Consider the following 20,299-nt stretch of genomic DNA (forward strand, 5'->3'; position numbering starts at 1 on the left):
TGACCTTGGGTAGGAGACAGTGTGTGCCCGGCCTCAGAATCGAAACCTATCCTTCACTACTTCTTTGTTTAGTTGCTTCTGCCCGGAAAATTCCATTATGCGCGTGCCTTCCTTGGCTCTGAATTGTACATAATGTATCTCCATGTTTGCTGGTGTCAGTCCCTCTGCAGCACTCCTAAGAGACTGGGCAGACCGGGCTCTGCTCGAGTGTATCTGAATAAACATATATTGGTTTGTATTCTCTACTGTCTCATCAACTCTTCATTTGGTATCGAAGGCTGAGAGGTGGTCGTGAGTTGACCGGGTGACCGATGTTCATTGTGACCTTCCTCGGTATACAGTCAAATTATTGAGTCAAAAATATAGAATTGCAGTAATATCGATTTCAAAATATAGAATGGACAAAATATCGAATGGACAGAATATAGTCAACAAAAATATCGAATTTGAGGAAAGGAAGTTAATATCGATTTACATAAATATAGAATGTCAAAATATTGAAGTATATAATATAGGTATTGAATATATCGATTTTTTAATAATATCGAATTTTTTAAAGTGTTTTATGTTAGTATATGTGTGAAAAGTGTATATTTATTTTATATTTTATTTTAAGTAATGAATTTCATGGTATTTAATTTTTGCGTAATTTAATTCTGTAGCGGGTTGTGGGTTTGTAGGGGAATAGGGTTGGAAGTAATTTAATTATAATTAATTAAATATTTTAATTTATTGATTGGTATTTATTTTGAATTAATTGTTAATTCATTTTTAATTGGTAATTAATTAAATTATAATTGGTAATTGATTTTACTTCATTTATTAACTGATAATTATGTTAATCTTATTAATTTGTTTTCTGTAGCGGGTTGTGGGTTTATAGGGGAATAGGATGGGAAATAATTTAATTGAATAATTGTTAATTAATTTAATTGGAATCTAATAAATTATAATTGGTAATTAATGTTTATTAATTGATTGATTGATAATTATGTTAATTTTATTAATTTATTTTCTGTAGCGGTTGTGGGTTTTTAGGGAAATAGGGTGGGAAGTAATTTAAATATAATTAATTAAATGCTTTAATTTATTTATTGGTATTTATTTTGAATTAATTGTTAATTAATTTTTAATTGGTAATTAATTAAATTATAATTGGTAATTAATTTTTATTAATTGATAATTATGTTAATGTTAATAATTTATTTTCTGTAGCAGGTTGTGGGTTTATAGGGGAATAGGGTGGGAAGTAATTTAATTATATTTAATTAAATGTTTTAATTTATTTATTGGTATTTATCTTGAATTATTTGTTAATTAATTTTTATTTGGTAATTAATTAAATTATAATTGGCAATTTTTATTAATTGATTAATTGATAATTATGTTAGTTTTATTAATTTATTTTCTGCAGCTGATTGTGGGTTTATAGGGGAATAGGGTGGGAAGTAATTTAATTGTAATTAATTAAAAATAAAATGTATTTATTGGTATTTATTTTGAATTAATTGTTAATTATTTTTCAATTGCTAATTAATTAATTTTTAATTGGTAATTAATTTGTATTAATAGGTAATGACTTTAATAATTAATTTGTATTTGTATTTTTAATGATTATATTATATTAAATTGGTAATTACTTTTAATTAATTTGTAATTGATATTAATATTTAATTTATTTTTATTAATATATGAAGTATTTACTTTCCCTACTGTTGCACTCACTGGAGTGGGAATAGTAATTTTTACCCCTACGCTATCAAACGCTTTACCTACTGTTGCACACTCTGGAGTGGGAATAGTAATTTTTACCTCTACGCTATCCAACGCTTTTCCTACTGCTGCACTCTCTGGAGTGGGAATAGTAATTTTTATCGCTACGCTATCCAACGCTTTCCCTACTGTTGCACTCACTGGAGTGGGAATAGTAATTTTTGCCCCTACGCTATCCAACGCTTTCCCTACTGTTGCACTCACTGGAGTGGGAATAGTAATTTTTACCCCTACGCTATCCAACGCTTTCCCTACTGTTGCACTCACTGGAGTGGAAATAGTAATTTTTACCCCTACGCTATCCAACGCTTTCCCTACTGTTGCACTCTCTGGAGTGGGAATAGTAATTTTTACCCCTACGTTATCCAGCACTTTCCCTACTGTTGCACTCACTGGAGTGGAAATATTAATTTTTACCCCCTACGCTATCCTACGGTAAAGATATTGTTTATTTTTTTCTTAATATTATGTTAATATATACATATATATAAATAATGGTTTTTTTTTTCTTCGTTACTTAAAATAATTATTTTATAATTTTAAGGTTATTCAGGTATTTTTAAGTATATTTTAGTTAATTAATTTAATATTTTTTAAATTTTAAATTATTTTAAAGATATTTTGAAAAATTCAATATTTTGACTAACTATATTTTTTTTAACTATATTTTTGATTCGATATTTTTGTACTTACCTGTTTGTAGATAGGAATTCGATATTTTTGTATTCGATATTTTTGTCTTCGATATTTGTGTAATTCTATATTATTGTCATTGATATTATGTCAATGATCCACCTTCCTCTAGTGTCAAACACTAGGCCACTTGTGCACACACCATTCCTTCCCCATTACACCAAAGCTTTCTCTACCTGAAGCATCAGTAAATAAGCACAATTCTGGGCTGGACACACATGGCGATGTCCAAGTTAAGGAGCTTTTGAATTTTTCCAGGAATTGGGCTCATATCTTCATCGAAAGTCCTCCTAAGAGAAGGAGGCATGGTGGCAGCAGGAATGTAATCACCCACTGCCCTCCACGTCCAGGAAGATACCTCACCTGTGGGCTGCTGGTCGGTGCTAATCCATGCTACACTACTGATGTGTGTGGTCCTGGGGGAGGGCTGTGTTATTCGGCAGGGTAATGCCACGTTAAGTACCTGCCAACCAAGTTACTGCATTGCTCATGACGTGGGCAGTCACAAATGCTGACACATCAGCACTAATAAAACGTTTACATTTTTATTGATTGAGTGGATATATTTGTTTTCTTCTGAGATTGTTGCAGCTACCATCTTTTCCTGTCTCAAGCTTAAATGATGGAGGCTTATTAAAAACAACAACTAGATGAAAAGACTGAGTCATCATCCTGTTTTCTTGTACCTTATTGTTTTCACCCCAGCATTTCACTGATGTCCCTGTTAGCCTGTTCATTCCGTCTGCAGTCCTCATTTAGTGCTCAGTGTCTGGCAGTGCTTTGCCACTGCCTAAGCCTTGGAGCCCACGTTAGTTCTACATCACACTTCTAAATGTAAAACCACCCTACCTTACTGAGGCACAGCACTGTGTCTGGCGATTCTTTAGTTTAAAGCTCCCTCAATTCACACTGTCTTTGAGTCATTGTCAGCAACATGATCTCACTTTCAGATATAGTCTCAGAGTCAGGATTATTAGTTATTCTGTAACTCATAGATGAGCAGAAAAACAATGTTCTCTTTGTTTGCTGTGGTGCCTTGTAAGACGTATTTCAATGTCCTTAGCCACAGTGTCGTCTTTGTGTGACTCTAGGACATTTGTGTGCACAAGGTCTGTTTCTGCAGATATGGTCTCAGTCCTTTCATTTACATTAAGACAGTGGTCTGTCTGCTTATAGGATGACAAACAGCAAACATGTCACATGTGCATCACTGCCAAACTTCACTCTATAGACATAGCACAGGCTTAGCTGCAGAACATATCTCAAATGTTACCTGTGGTGTCAACATTGTCAATACCTTAGTTAGTTCCTACATCTATTACAGCTTAAACCTTTTCTTGGGTAGTTGTAACTTCAAGTTCACCACCTGTGACTCTGCTCTGTTCTTTGGTTTCTATTCTTGTATGCTTTATGAGTCTTTTCAAATTATATCTCTTTTTTTGTCATCTTCCTCGTTACTTAGATTGTTGCAATAGGATTTACTTCTGCAAGGATATTGCCCAATAGCTCATCATTTTACTGATATTGCGCTCTGGTGTTCAAGTGAGTCAAATGGTGAGGCTCATTTAGCATAAAAGTGTCCAAATATATTTTTATCTATTCAAAAAAGCGTAGGAGTGTCTTTCCATTTAATAATCAATCAAGCCTGGGGCATTCTCACGGCTTTCAAATTACACAGATTAGTCTCTTCGCGTTCTTTGTCAAAATTGAATCACAATTCTGTATTTGTTGTGGCCTTCAGGGTGAAGCTGTAAGGTTCCTGTTTTAAAGCTGTGCCGTCCCTTCTTTAATGTTAGAGGCACGTGTTAGGCAGACAAAGTCAAGGTATCCCAGGGGCAGACTGGCTAATGGAACAGACCTAAGTGGAAATGGTGTAGGGGAACAATGAGCACCCCCCCCCGCCGCAATGCCAGGCAGGTTGTGCGTTTCAATGCACAACGTGACAGGCACTGCGCGGTGCCTGCCACGTTGTTCATTGAAAGGCAGGGGGGTACCATAGGTACCCCCATGTGCACCCCCCACCCCCCTGGAGTCCCCACAAGCGGACTCCGCATGCCTTTCCGTGGCAGCAAAGGCATGTTCCCGCCCACATTCTAATATGGCTGGCGTTGTCTAACAGACACCGCCACCATATTGAACCCTTTTCTGCCCGGTCGACTTGTAGACCAGGCAGAAAAGCGGCGGACGGTCTTTCTGTCCGCTGCGGACCCCCCACCCATTGTAATACGGTGGGGGGGTCTTTCCTGTAAGGATGGCAGTGCGGATCGCCCCCGGCGGGGGCGATCTGCCTGCTATCCTAATGGGACCCAAAATGTGCATAAAATACCATATTGGAAAATCCTCATGCCGTAAAAAAGAATTATGTGTGGAATCCTGTATATGCCACACCTATCCAGGCATACACCTGGAAAGGTTTTATAACTAGGAGAAAAGTGTAAATGAAAATGTAAGCGGAGGTGTTAGTCTGTTGATGAACATTGGCCTTTTTGTGAATCTGGTCTGAAGAGTTTAAGTGGATGGTTTATTCTATACTTGCATATCAATGTTTAGGCTACACTAAAAGATGTGTGTTATTATTTTTGTGAATACCATATTATTTCCAAGTACTACTCAAAGATACAGTAAATTTGAAGCAGGCAGATTTCTAATCTTAGATTTTATTTTTTTCCAAGCCTCCCTTTAACATTAAGGATTTAGTATCTTGATATTTTAAGTTTAATAGCAGAAGTTACTGCCGTGACCACCCTCTAACTCTAGCAAGCATTGTCTCACATGCAGTCCATGAATGACTACTGTTTGTCTGCCCAGCTTTCATCTCTAACAGTACATTTGTGATGTTGGAACCCCATAATGCATTCAATAGCTCTCCGACCCCTGCCCTCACCACATCTTCAACAAGGCCGACGCTGTCATCGCACCCCACCTGCGGGACATCATCAACACCTCCTTCACCACCGCCACCTTCCCTGAGAGCTGGAAGCACGCCGAACTCAGCGCTGTACTCAAGAAACCAACAGCGGACCCCACCGAACTCAAGAATTACCGCCCCATCTCGCTGCTCCCGTTTCCGGCCAAAGTCATCAAGAAGACCGTCAAGAAGCAGCTGGCCGCCTTCCTCGAGACAAACGGATCCCTCGACCCCTCGCAGTCTGGCTTCCGGGCCAACCACAGCACCGAAACCGCCCTCATCGCTGCCACCAATGACACTCGAGCCCTGATGGACAACGGAGAAACAGCGGCCCTCATCCTCCTAGACCTCTCCGCGGCCTTCGACACTGTCTGCCACCGCACCCTAGTGCAGCGCCTCTACAACGTCGGAATCCAGGAGAAGGCACTGGAATGGATCATCTCCTTCCTCGACGGAAGGACACAGAGAGTCCGCCTACCACCGTACAAGTCAAAGGCCACCGAAGTCATCTGCGGCGTACCCCAAGGATCCTCGCTGAGCCCTACCCTCTTCAACGTCTACATGAGCCCCCTCGCGGCCATTGCACGCCAACACAACCTGAACATCATCTCCTACGCCGACGATACCCAGCTGATCCTCTCCCTCACCAACGACCCCGCCGCCGCCAGAGCCAACCTTCACGAAGGAATGAAAGAGGTAGCCGAGTGGATGTCGACCAGCCGCCTGAAGCTGAACTCGGACAAGATGGAAGTCCTCATCCTGGGATCCTCGCCCTCCGCCTGGGATGACTCCTGATGGCCCCCCGCCCTGGGAACCGCACCCAAACCGACAGACCACGCACGCAACCTGGGCTTCATCCTGGACTCCTCCCTCTCCATGACCTAGCAAGTCAACGCCGTCTCCTCGTCGTGCTTCAACATCCTGCGCATGCTACGGAAGATCTTCCGGTGGATCCCCACAGAGACTAGGAAGACTGTCACCCAGGCCCTCGTCACCAGCCGACTGGACTACGGCAACGCCCTCTACGCCGGAACCACCGCCAAGCTCCAGAAGAGACTCCAACGGATCCAGAACGCCTCAGCCAGACTCATCCTCGACGTCCCACGACACAGCCACATCTCCGGACACCTAAGAGACCTGCACTGGCTCCCGGTCAACAAGAGAATCACCTTCCGTCTCCTCACCCACGCACACAAAGCCCTTCACGATCAAGGCCCGAGCTACCTCAACAACCGCATCAACTTCTTTGCTCCCAAACGACACCTCCGATCAGCCAGTCACGCCCTCGCCGCCGTCCCCCGCATCCGAAGAGCGACGACAGGAGGAAGGTCCTTCTCCTACCTGGCCGCCAAGACCTGGAACTCCCTCCCGACCGACCTGCGCCTGACCCAAGACCACCTCGCCTTCTGGAAGAAGCTCAAGACCTGGCTGTTTGGGCAGTAGCAGCACCCCCCCCCAGCGCCTTGAGACCCTCCGGGTAAGTAGAGCGCTCTATAAATGTCTATGATTGATTGATTGATTGATAAAGATATGTTTGTCGATATCTCTATTAATTGATTCATTGATATCACACATGCTTCTTGACTCATAGCGTAATGAGATGCAAAAAAAGTAGTAAAATGTATTAACCGTTCAATTATTTAAAATCTTTTCAGTAAAAAGAGCTTGTAATCTACACCCCTCCACCCTGCACCCCCCCCCCTTCCTTGCCCCACGCCAATCATGCTATTGGCCATTTTGTTAGTGAGTCCCTTCTTTGCCTGCAAGCAAGGGGTGCATTTTATATATTGCACTAACATTTCCTTAAAATCCATTAAAAGTCTGAGATCTTTACTGAACTGTAATATATTGCACAAATATTTCCCTAAAACCCGTTAAAGGTTCAGTGAGTTCAAAGTGCCTCTGGTTGAGCGCAGGAAACCTGGGCGGGAGTTGCCGGGCAGTTTTCTGATATTTGGGCACTCGTCCCCGGTGCATAGTCTTCATACAGGCCATGAGATGCTCATCCATAAAAGTCGGAGTTAGGATGATACTTTCTCTGGCCGTGTTGCTGTTTTGGTTGCACTGCAACCTCTTATGGTGGCTCTATAGACACTACTTTAACTTTGTGAGTTTTTCCACTGCTAAGCCCAGCTGCTGCCATTGTTGTGGAAATCTTTATTATCGGAGTGCGTCGATTTCATGTTCGGCCAGTACTGGCAAGTTATTTGTTCAAGGTTATTGCCTGCCCTAGATTCTGAGAGGTGTGTATGGGCATTAAGTGCATTTCTGATTATGAAAGTAAATTTCGCCACTCTTGTGGTAGGCTAGTATTTGTTTCAGAGAAACACCAGTCAGAATGCTTTGGCTCTAAAAATCGGGCGGAGCAGCAGATGGTGTTCACTGGCCAGTTTGGGACAACAGCATAGTAGATGAAACCAAGGGGCATATTATCAAGGCAGGCAATAAAATTATCGTTACTTTAGTGGCAGAAAACTGCAGCTAAAGAGGTGATAATGGGCTTGATAATATGCTCTATGGAATTCCAATTGAAGCCCATGTTAGATGTGAAGGACATCTAACATGGGCTTAAATTGGAATTCCATAGAGCATATTATAATGCCCTTTAGCTGCAGTTTTCTGCCGCTAAAGCAGCGATAATTTTATCGCCTGTCTTGATTATATGCCCCCAAGATTCCTTATAGTAATTGCATAACTGGCAGGAGACTGCCCCATCCCTTCGTGCCCATGTTAAGCTAAAATCCGAGATCTTGAGGGCAATGAGCCACATAAACAGGATTTTCCAGCGTGCTTGCACTGAGAGTGCTTCTCATAGGTATTGTTGAGCTTTCCCAGAGATTTAAGACATGTCCATTGTGTAGATATTATGCTAAAGTGAGACCCAACTCTTTTCATACAAGATGGACTGGACCTGCCGCTTCACAGCATTTGATCAGGCGAAGTGTTGGGTCTCGAGTAGGGGCATACTCTCTGCTTTCATTTTCAGGGCCCCAATTGATTGACCCAGCTTAGTGTGCAAGGGGGAACCCGCTTCTCTGAAGATCGCTTTTAAGTGATATTTAAGAGTGTTACCGGGGGCCTTAAGGACCCTAATGTAGTACTTAATTATATCCCCAGTATCACCAATTCTGGTCCTAGCCTGATGTTCCTTGATTTTCTGGGCACCTGCTGCACTGTGTTGTATGCTTTTGTCTGGGCTGCCTCTGTGAGTTTGTCTAAAGCTCCTGGGAAGGAAAGGGGACCATAATTGATGGCCAGGATTAGTTTTGCCTTGAGGACTGTCAGCAATGGCTCTGTGTTGAGCTTGACAAGTGTTGGCTTAAGCGCCTCAATGAGAGAATTTCGCAGTTGGTTTTAGTGTTTAGATGTTTTATATGTGTGGCCGCAGTGACCCTCTCCGTCAGCTAAACCCCAAGGTAATTATAGACTGTTGTTGTCCTGATTCATTAAGCGCCCAATTCCCAAGAGGCTTGCTTTTGCGAGGGTATTTGCCAAATACTATTATGTTTGTCTTCTTCTCATTAACTAACAGGCTGTGTTCCTTGTTGTACACTTCTAGTTCCATTAGGGCTCTCTGGAGACCCACCCTGGTGTGATCCATTTTCACTGAGTGTTAAAAAGTGCTCTCTTTCTGCATGGTAGCTCCCACCTTTTGCTGAACTGCTGATGTGCTGTGACTGAGCGTGCCCTGGGCTCCTGCCAATCAGGTACCCAGGGCCTATGTTCTTTCCCTAAATCTGCATTGAAAACAAAAGCCAATTGGCATCTCTGGCCACAGGTCTGCCCCTGGTAATTGGTTCCACAGGTACAGAGGGCATTGTGGCCAGGGAAGGCCTCTAAGGGCTGCAGCACTTATTGTGCCCCCCTTGGAGGTCCTGTACCTTTACACGCACACACTGCCTTTGCAGGCTGCGTGTCCTGGTGCAGAACAAAGTGAAGAGTCGACATGGCACACATCCCTGTGTGCCAAGCCTACAACCCACTGCCCTGGCATAGATCAGTCACCCCTCTAGCTGGGTGGCCTATACCAGTGGTGAGGGTAAAGATGCATGAGCCCTGTGCTGCCATTGAGAGTATATGGTGCTGGGAGTTTGTCATTACGAACTCCATAGCACCCTAATGGCTACACTGAAAACTGAGAAGTTTGGTATCAAACTTCTCAGCACATTAAACCCATACTTATGCCAGTGTGGGATTTAATGGAAAATGCACACAGAGGGCATCGTAGAGATGCCCCCTGAAAAATGACCTACCACTAGTGTCCAGGCTGAGTGGCTGCTTTCAGCTTCCACCACCAGACATGTTTCTGGACCCCTGGGTCAAGAGCCTACTGCTCTTGGTAGCCTGAATCAATGCACATCCTGGGACGAGGTGCCAATCCTCCTCTCCCAGCATTGGCAGGGTCCACGAAAGGGAAGCTTCAAAGGCTAAACCCTTTTGTGAGCTTCTCCAGGCCACTTGCTGCTTTCAGCAACTGGTCCTCACTGGTTCTGACCCCCACTTTGGGAGGGAGAACCGGCGGGAAAAACAAGTGAGGAAGAGATGTGTGCCCACATCTGCCAACTCCACCCCTCAGTTGGGGGAGGTGAGGGGAAGCACACCTCTCAGTCCCTGCCATCTTGCAGATGGGGGACCCCGTCAAACAGGGAAAGGCGTATGCCCCCTCCCACCAGAGGGTGGCATAATAGGGGTTCCACCCACCCCAGGGAAGGGACCCATTGGTCCCTACCTTTTTACCTACCTGTAACACCCCTAAATCTAGTATTTAGGGGTGCCCCTGAACCTTGCTACCTCAGACAGAAACCAGAAAAAGAAAACAAGAAGGACCAAACAGCAGTGCTGAAGCTAACAAGAGGAGAACGCCCACTGACTTGGCCCCAGCCCTACCGTCCTGTCCCCACCATGAACCTGCTCCAACGAAAACCCGGTGTGTCCTGGAGCCAGCAACCTCAAGAAACCCAGAGAACCTTCCTGCCTTCTATCTCAAAGACTCTGTCTCCCGTGAACACCGGATTTGTTCATCAACTGACTCCAGCTCCGCAAGGATCCGTGGGTCTGCATCATACTGCACCCGACGCCCACGGCCTGAGTTCAAGTGGCCCAACACCAAGAGGAGATCTCCCTGGTGATACTGGCCTGAGATCCGGTGACCCCTGACCTGCCTCAAGCCTCCAGCCGACGCCTGCATCCTCAAACCGGAAGGTCCCTCCAACCGCGACCAGGAGTTGGTAAGAAGATCCGACCCTAAAAGACACCCCTGCACCCAACGCCCCACGGCTTTGGGTGGCCCAATGAATGGTGCTACACTAACCACCAGCATCCCAACTTACCTCTCCAAGTGGTGCCTGCACCCAGAAGACCTTCGTTCCGAGCCTACAGTGTCTTTGCAAACCAGAGACTTCCCCATTGAAAGCTACAGGGCACCCGACACCAAAACAGCACTCTGCACCCAGCCGCCCCAGTGCCGCTGAGGGTGCACCTTTTGTGCTGGCCTAAACCCCCATTTGCCCTGAGCTTAAGTCCAGGAGCTTTACTCCCACAACCCAGTTGCCTGCTCGTCAGCAGCCACCAACCTCTCCCCTATTGGATAACACAGTGCCTCAGCACTCTGCATCCGGCAGCCCTAGTGCCGCTGAGGGTGTAACAAGAGTGCATCCGGGACCCTGTGGGACCCCTGCGTCTAACCACAGAATACCAACTCCCACAACAAAGTACTTACCTGTTAACCAACCAATAGCACTATTTTCCTCCATAGGATAACATTGACTGTTTTTCTATGAAAAGTTTTGAAGTGTCCAGTTGGAAAATCTAACAAATCCTTTAAAACTGTAGCTAAGGGCCGTATGTATCAAGGCAAATTGACTTCGCAAATGCTGAAATTCACAGAATTTCGGCGTTTGCGAATGCAATTTGGACAAATGGTATGTATGAAGGAAATGTGCTTCAAAAATAAGGAATTGCAAAATTTGCGATTCCTTATTTTGCGATTGCATATAAGGAATCGCATATTTTGCGATTCCTTAAATGCAATGTAAGAAGGCCAAAAAATTCTCAAATTGGCCTTAAGGAATCGCAAATTACCACCAACTTCTACTTGGTGGAAAGTTGCGAATTCCTTTAAAAATGCATATTTTTGCATTTTTCAAAATGCCATGTGACGCACATACATGCCCTTAGGGCATTTATGTGCACCACATGTGCACCCATGCATATTTCAGGGGTGCAACAGGGTGTCCTTTGGACACCCCTGTACCCTTGAAATTATTCTCAATTTGCGATTAGCAAATTGCGAATCGCAAATTGAGATTAATTTCACATTCATTCCTATGGGCCTCCTGGCCCATAGAAATGAATGGGAAATAATTCCTTACTTGCGATTAGCAATTTGCTAATCACAATTAAGGAATTTTAAGAAATTGCTAAAAAAAGCGATTTTCTACATACATACCATATTCCGATTTCTAAATAGCGATTCCTTAAAAATCGCTATTAAGAAATCGCAAAAGGGTATGTTGATACATATGGCCCTAAATAACCAAAACGCTTTTACTTACCTGTTTACAGGGAATGTTCCAGTGCTGTATCCAGGTATACTGCACTGTGTAAGAAAGGTAATCTGAAAAGTAACTTACATGATATTCTACTAAAAAGCCTATACAAAGTAAATGTACTGTATTTCCAAAGCATTGCATTTTCAATAACAATACTGTGATCAAAACCAAGTGCATATACAACTGCAATCCAAAAAGTGTTACAACTGCATTACTATTGTAAAGTATTTATTGCTTACCAGTACCAGGCTTGCTTGGTTCCAGAAAATAAAATAACTAAAAGAATATTTTTATACAAAAACGATTGGTCTGAAGTTCAATCTTTGAGTGTGTGAATTCAGTTGCTGACTGAGTGTGTACAACAAATGCTTAACACTGTCCTCTGATAAAGCCTTACTGCTCGACCACACCACCACACATAGAGAGTGAGATGCTGTCTACTTTACCTCTGCCTCTGTGCACACTATACGTCACTTTGCTATAGTATATACAGAGCCAGCTTCCTACACTGTGTCATCAGCATACTGTAGGATTGCAAGCCTTACCTTACCCAGTCTTGGGGGCACTAAGCTGGCCTCTTTCAGGGTGTTCCCCAAGTCCGCAGTGTAGAGATTAAATAATAGTGGGGCAAGTACACAGCCCTGTTTAAGCCCGTTGTTGGCTTCAACTCTTGATGTTACAACTGTGGGGCTTAATTTGACCTGGACCCATGTCCCCTCAAAGAGATCTGTGATCACTTTTAGGAGTTTTGCAGGGATCCCCTCAGGCTGCAGTTTACCACGAGTCTTCCTTGGTTGACTCTGTCAAATCCCATAAAGCAGCAAAGCAAAGGCAAGTTCTTGTCTTTAACCGCCTGTTTGGAAAGATAGGCCAGCTCCATAATGTTGTCCAATGTGGAACTGTTTGCCCTGAAACCTGTCTGATAGAACGGGACAATTCTGTTATTGTCTACCCATTCCTCCAAGTCCTTCAATAGTAATTGTGCATAGGCCTTGGCTTCTATGTCAAGGAGGAGAGATTTGTCTGTAATTAGCAGGATTTGAATGGTCGCTTTTCTTGTCAATGGGAAATAAGATTGAACCTTTCCAGGGCTTACGGCATTATTGCTGTACCACAGGAGTAGTTGTAGAGTGGGGTAAGAATTGGGGCAAAAATGGCCTGGGCTGACTTAAATACTGGGGTGGGAATGCCGTTAGGCCCTGGAGCGCCATTGTTTCTCATTGCCCTGATAAACCCTGTGATCTCCCCTTCCGTGAAGCGGACACCTTGGGTAGTCTCTAAAACTACTTCCTGTGCACTCTTAGGATGGGATTCTGTGTCTTGGACTGCTACCTGGGTGTTCTTGGGGGTAATGGTTCCAGCAGCTGGCGAATATCTCATGACCAATCCTTTGACGTACGCTTTCCACTCATTAACAGCAATGCCATTCTCTCTAGATGAGCTTTGGGAGCTCAACCGGTTGATATATCTCCATAATTTGGAGTTGTTCTTTGCTTTTACCAAGGAGAACACTTTAAGCCATTTCTCTTTGGGGAGCTTTCGGTTGTGCACCTATGCTTTCTTCCTATATGCTAACCTCAGAGCGGCTATGGGGATAGCCTCCGACAATATTCCACCTTTCTTTTTTGCCATGAGTGCCTTCCCAAGAATAGTTCTATACCTGGTCTCTTTTTTGTGTGATTGGCATTGCACAGATTCTTCTATAAATGCCCTCTCAGGATTTCCCAATAGTCTATTATGTTCATTATGGATCCTATCTGAGGGTCTTCTGTCCTCAATGCTACATACTCCGACAGTCAATTTCCGAGTTTGATGGTCCATTTTATTCTTTTAATGGCTCTAAATCACTCTTCTCCCAAGGGTCCGACAATTATTTGCTGAACGTTCGCTGGTTGAGTTGGCAGGTGGAAGCTGGCACGCTGTGGTCTATGGTCACTTTCCCCTCTGTCGTCCACTGCGAAGTCACTCAGCTTATTGGCCTGCCTCTCATTAATTAGGAAGTAATCTATTGTAGATATATTCCTAAAGGTTGGCTTAGGACATCACAAGGGGAAGCTAGTTAGGGCTCGGGCCTGCCGTACACTGCGCAAGCAGTGTCGTGCAGCGAAAGTCATTTTACCGGGGATTTGAAAATGGACCTGGAAATTGCACGCAGTTCGTGCGTGTTATTTCCGAGGTCCATTTTCATTGGCCTTCGCGTGCCTGCTGTTTTTTAACAAAACACGCAATAGGCCATGGGCGGTCCCGTAGCTCCGCCCATGGCCTATTGGTGTCTGTTACGCGCACCAGAGGCCATTTGTTTTGAATTATCGCTAATTCAAAACATATGCTCGCACCACTCTCGAACTACTTTCATTATTTTGGATCCATTTCACGGGGAAGCTCTCTACCCCCTTCGGCAAGCTAGAAAATACGCCTGGACAGGTTTACAGTAATACCCAAGTCCAATGCTGCCGACTGAGCATGTAAAGAAAGCCACAGAGGACTTAGCCTGCTGCAGCGCCGAAGCTCGGAGGGCTCCTGGCACAGAGGGCGAAGGAGGAACTTGTGCAGAACTGGCCACTGTCTGAGTCAGAAAAGTCGCTTCACGCAGTAGGAAGTTGCATTGTAACTTGACTCTCCCACTTTGCTGCTCCCAGCGAATTCCCCCAAAAAGGAGACGGTAAAACAGTTCAACAAGCAGCATGTCTAAGCCAAATAAAGGGAGAAGACGTTCATCGGGGGCTGGCAAGGGATCGAAAGAGGTAAGGGCTGAGTGGTGATAAGGTGCAACGTGCTTTCTGCGTGTCTGGCTAAAAAAAGATTCAATCTAGCGTGTCTGCAGCCCAGCAAAAGGAGTGCTGCTGTAGTGATTTATGCTCCCGCTATCGAACTGCGTAGATGCCTGTGCTTGAACTACTGCGCAATAAATTTAATTGCTGTTAATGGTGGTGCGTGCCTGGCTGGCAGGGCAGCAATCGCGGTACTTGCGCTGTGAGTCACTGGAGCATGGCAGGGCTTGAGCGAATGGAAATCGCAGCAAAGTTAGAATGGGAGCGGGTCCGGGGCTGCGCTCCGAGTGCAGGCCAGGCAGGTGGAGATAGGCCAGGAATTTAGTGGGGGGCGAGGAGAGGGGGTGTCTGGGCATGGGCAGCCTCACTGTCCTTCACTCCCCATATCTGTCAGGCCACCCCTGGCACGAGGTCAGGCGCGGGCTGCCAGGCCGGCTCCTAGTTTCACAAGAGACAGTGAGGAGGACGCTGTGAGGAATTCCGTTCCAGACAATTAAGGGAGTGACGGCCTGAGCAGGCTGGGAGCCCACGTCAGGCAGTGTCCTCTCCACCCTAGTGTAGATAACAGGCGGGGAGCGGCGGGCGGCACCCTCTGCAGTGCACACACCGCTTAGCACCGGTGCACACCGCAGACATAGCGCCTTGTGGCACCCAGAGCTTAGAGTACAAGAAAGAGCGGGGACAATGGCTTTCACGAGTTGGTGGTACGCCACAGTTAATGTTTGTTGGATTCCTTTATTCCATTTTTTTTTTTTTTTTATGTTGTGAGTTGATTGTAACTTAAAACTTTTAAGAAGAGAGAGCAGGGTCCCCGACTTATTCCCAGTTCTGGGAGAGTCTGAAGTATGATCCAATGCTCTCATGTTAAAATCTCTGTCGATAATTTCATTGTAATGTTCAAATTTAATTAGTACTTCTTCCAGAGAGTTGGTGAGAAGAATTTCCATGGAAGATTGCGTATGGCTCTTTGTTGGATTGATATAACAGTTTAGTAGCAGCAGGCGGTAAGGCTGGTGTATCGTACTGAGCCCCTCAATTGTCTTGGATTGCAGGTTGTGAGTTTTTACTCGTATTTCTGTGGTTTTGAGTTTGCAGGCATGACTTAAAAAAACATACAGACCTCCTGACGGGCAACCAAAGATGTTCTTTTTAGTTGCAGCTATATGATGTTCATAAAAGCCAACAAGTGGAGTTGTTGACATTGCCCAGGTTTCCTGAAAGCACAATATGTCCCCCTTTGCAAAGTAATTCTGCGTTGCCTTGTCCCTAAAAATTTTACTTAGCCCTACGCTGTTCCATGAAATGAGATTTAATTTCTGTTGATGTTCAGTAGTTAATTGTTGGCGGTGGTCAGCGGGTTTCCCCATTCTCCTTTCTTTGTTGATGTGATTTTGCCTTTGGTTAGGGATGTTGTTGCCAGGGTTCCTCCATTAAAACCTGCTCGATCAGGCTCGTTTGCACTCTGTGCTGACTATCTCTGTGGGTGATAAACATCTTTATCTGGGTGCTTGATCGTTTGACGATGTTTTACCCTCCAGTACTATAGTTATTTGTTCCTTTTCAAAATTGATGGAACCCCCTCCTGTCATGGTGGGGATAAGGACATGTGGATATTTTGATGGGCTGGGTGCTTGGATGCCAATGCTCCTTGCTAGTTGGTGGGCTTCGCCAAGAACCGCCTGTTAGATGTGCTGTTGACTGAATCTCACTAAGGTGGAGACCTTTGTGGGTATCACTGTCTAGCCTTCTAAACTTTACCCACTTCAGGTTTTTGTAAGTGATCTGTGCCAAAGGGGCAGGGTGTCAAGAGTAACAGTTGGATGTTGGACCTGTTCAGGGTGTTGTAGGAACCTTTAACTGCGTATCTGGGGGTGAGCACCACCTTGTGGATTGCATTCTTTATATTGGGCTCAGACATGTTCTGTGGACATCTGTCCTCCCCCTTGGCAAGGCTATGAGGGCCCTGAGTTGGGGGTCAGTTGATGAAGGTTTTATGGTGTTGTCTGCCTGCTGCCCCATATGATGATCCGGCCAAGCTTTTTTTTATCTGCTGCTCACTCTGGAGAAGTGGGTTGTGCCCCTTCTCACCGTTTAAAATCTCATATCTCAATGGTGCGGGTGCCCTGGTTTGTGTGCAGGTATCCTCCTCAACTAGGATGGCCCCTGGTGCCTCTGCCTGGGCCGGGTCTAATTTTGGCCCTGTTGGTTGCGGGCCCATCTGATGCTGCTCTGTCGCAATCATGCCTCGTTTTCCTGGACATTTTCTTCTCTAGTTACCCGTATGTTGTTTTGCGGTTCTAAACTAAATATGGGAAAGAGTGGTCTTGGGTTGCTTTTGTCCTCAGGGCCACTGCTGTTCAACATTGCCAGCATGATCGGTCTTCTCTTGATATTCAATCTTCTCAGTTGTTTTTTCAGCTTTTTCTTGGCCCTCCTTGACAGGGAAACTTCAGCCCCTGCTCCTACTTACCACTCAGTGGTTTCCTCAGGTGCATCTTCTTCATGTAACTCAAGGATTTCTGTGCTAACAGGCACTTCCTTGATTTCGCTCCTTCTTTGCGTTACTGTGGTGTTCATGCTTCTTTGCCCTACCTTAGTTTGCTTGGATTCTGGGCTAATGATGGGGTGGTGTTTTTCAATGGAGGCCGGTGGCAAATTGTTTCCAGCTAGTAGCCTGGGGGTAGCTTGAATTTATATTGGTGGTTCCCCCTTGCCATTGGCTAGCACCTGCATATCCCTTAATAACTCAGACAATTCAGCCCACGTTTCTATGTTAATGGGACATGAGCGTGTGCGGTCTATCATGGCCTAATAGTTGTACATTGTCGGCTCCAACTTTGTCAGGGTGCTACCCTGGTTCACAAGGAATTGGGCAAATTTGCAAAAGATCAACTTGGACCTCTATTTTTGTAGACTGCCAAATCATAGCCCTAGCTATTGTGTTTTGTGCTTCTCTTATAGCTTTGAACTGTAGGTCTTCTTGGGGATTTTCTTGTCCCATTATGCTCTGGCCCTCCGTGTGTGGATCCTTTCCTCTGCATACTTACCAAAGATTTTTGGGATAAGATCCAAAGTTCTTTCTATTGTCAGTTGTAGGTTTGCAGGCAGTCAGTTCATCTGTCTCCGGGGAATTAGCCTGACAGCTTTTTACAGGTGAAGGTATTATAACTGGTCTCAGGGTGGTGGATGGTGTAAAATCTTTGGCCTCATTGTCCTTATCCCACTGCTGGTGTATTACAGCTTTAATCAGCTGGGGGCCGTTTACCTTGACTGTTAGCTTCCTGGAACTCTCTGTGCTCAATGTGTGGGAGGTCAGTCACTAGGGCCCCCGCTCTGTTGGCCCCCTGGGACCCTCTTGGAGAGGATCGATCCTGTGCTGCCTGTTCCCGGGCCCAGTCTCCAGGGAATTAAAGTGCTCTGCGCCTGGGGGTGGAATCTCCGGGGGGAAACGTCCACACCCCTTTGACTGGGTTCCAGCCTTCATAATTTGTTCGCTGTCTCCTCCTCTCCTTGTTCCGAGGAGCTATCCATGGTTTTTATTGGGCTACGTGATGCTTTAAAAAACTGAGTTATGAGTCATTGGTGAGGAACGTTTGCTTTAGACTCTTCCTGGTTTCGTAGGAGGGCTGTGCTTCTTGTGACACTTAGATGTGCTGGTCCAGCGAGCTCGTCCTCCTCTGTGTCCAGCTTTCTTTTTGGCATCATACTCCTGCTCCGGTGTGAGAAGAATTCAAAGTGCTGCCGTCCCACCCTTCTTCCATCTGTTGCTGTCCCCCCTCAGGCCTCCTCAGGTGGGGGAGCGCTAGCCTGTGCTTTTCAGTGGGTGGTCTGTTGGTAACACGTGTTTGCTACAGTGACCTTGTTTACTGTAGCTGGAATGAGCTAGGGGGGAGCTCTGGCAACACCACTTGTGGAAGGGCTTGTAGAGGGCCTTTGGAAGGCCTTTTAGGGGCTTATAGGGGCCTGTGGACAAGCTTGTTCTACTGCTCATCTACTGCAGGCACAAACATAAATGAAAAGGAGTAAGCCTTCCCTTATTGGCTCTGTGTCAATCCAGTCAATGCAGGAGGAGTCAAGGCCTAGGCCTTGTCCATGGTGAGAATCATCATGACCCAACCAACTCAATTGAAACACTGTCTATCTATGACATGAGTCCCTATCGTGAAAAATTGTCCATAAGCACATGAGGCACTTTGGTATAACAGAAGAGGACGCAGACTTTTGTTTGGCCCCTTTGGTGTTACAAATTGTGCTACAAGTGTGCAGGCAAGATCTCAGGGGAGCATGTACTCACTTTCATGTGGGTGTGGGACATGCAAATGAGGGAAACACTTTTCATCTGTGCCCACACTGAATTAGAGAAATCACTGCAGAGGAAAAGATGCTACCAGGAGGGGAACAAACTGAGCATCACATAGTCGTGAAGCACAGTCAGTGCATCCCCTTTTGGTGCCCCTTAAAAGGGGAGAAATTGAGTCCCTGGTATCCCCCAGACATGCCATGAAGGTGGGTGCAGTCACTTCATGCTCCCCCCTGCATGGGCATATATATCCCTTTTCAAATGCAGGCCACGTTGCCACCTTCATAGTGAAAGGTGATCAGCTGCTTTAACAGCCACTCTGCATTTCTCAAAGTACCGGTCTAAGGGAAGGCAGGAGATTCTAACTGCACTGGGACAGCACATTCATTGTGATAAAGTGCACTGACCCAGTGCCACGCTGACCAATATAGGCAATGCCATCGTATAAATGTAGGTTTGCTGGGTACTTGCTTTGTTCCAAAAACATTGCACTGATTAATGTTTCAGTAGAATCCAGGCTGATCTCTTGGGTATCATCTCTTGTTAGGTTGTTTGTGACATCATTTAAATAGTTAACTCCCTCTTCAAAAGCAAAAACTTTCCACCCGAAAAATCCCTTAAGGACTTCAGAACAGATAAACTCCAGGTCTCCAATAGATTGCCATGATCGAACGTCCTTATATTTAGCCTTCTGAGTATCTTCAGAATTTCAGCCTCCTCAGCAACACATAGATGAGGACAGGATGTAACTCTCCCATCTAACTTGTGTCACTTTGCCACAACTTTTTTTTCCCTTTGCTCTGTGAATGTGAACAGTTTTTGAGTAAGTTGCCTGAATCATACCTCACACTGTCCCTGCCACTGGATCACCCCCCTTCTCACGGAGTGCACCAGGAAATGGAGCCCACGGGCACTAGGAAGAGAGAACGTGCTTTAGTAGAACAGGGTATTTGGAATAAGTCATTTGAATGACAAATAGTTGTTGTCACACGGGCTGCTGCAAACCTACCTCATTCACAGATTTTAAGGTCCTTAGGTTCACAGCTCAGGTGCATAGCAGCAATCTGCTGTGACTTCATCTGATGGCCAGCACCTTCCACACCAGGTGCCTCCACACTATGCTCCCCAGTAGGTCATTGTTGTGATGTTAACTCATGTATTTATTCTTTCTTTATTCTTTTCCTGCTGTTCAGCCTAGTTGGGTATGGAATGTGATGACTGCATAGAATGTTGGGTGCTTGAGGTTAGGCAGTTGATGTCAGCAGGCTGAGCAGTAAGGATATACTGCTCCTGGTGGGGCATA

Source organism: Lissotriton vulgaris, chromosome 6 (assembly GCF_964263255.1).
Source record: "Lissotriton vulgaris chromosome 6, aLisVul1.2, whole genome shotgun sequence".
NCBI lineage: Eukaryota > Metazoa > Chordata > Amphibia > Caudata > Salamandridae > Lissotriton > Lissotriton vulgaris.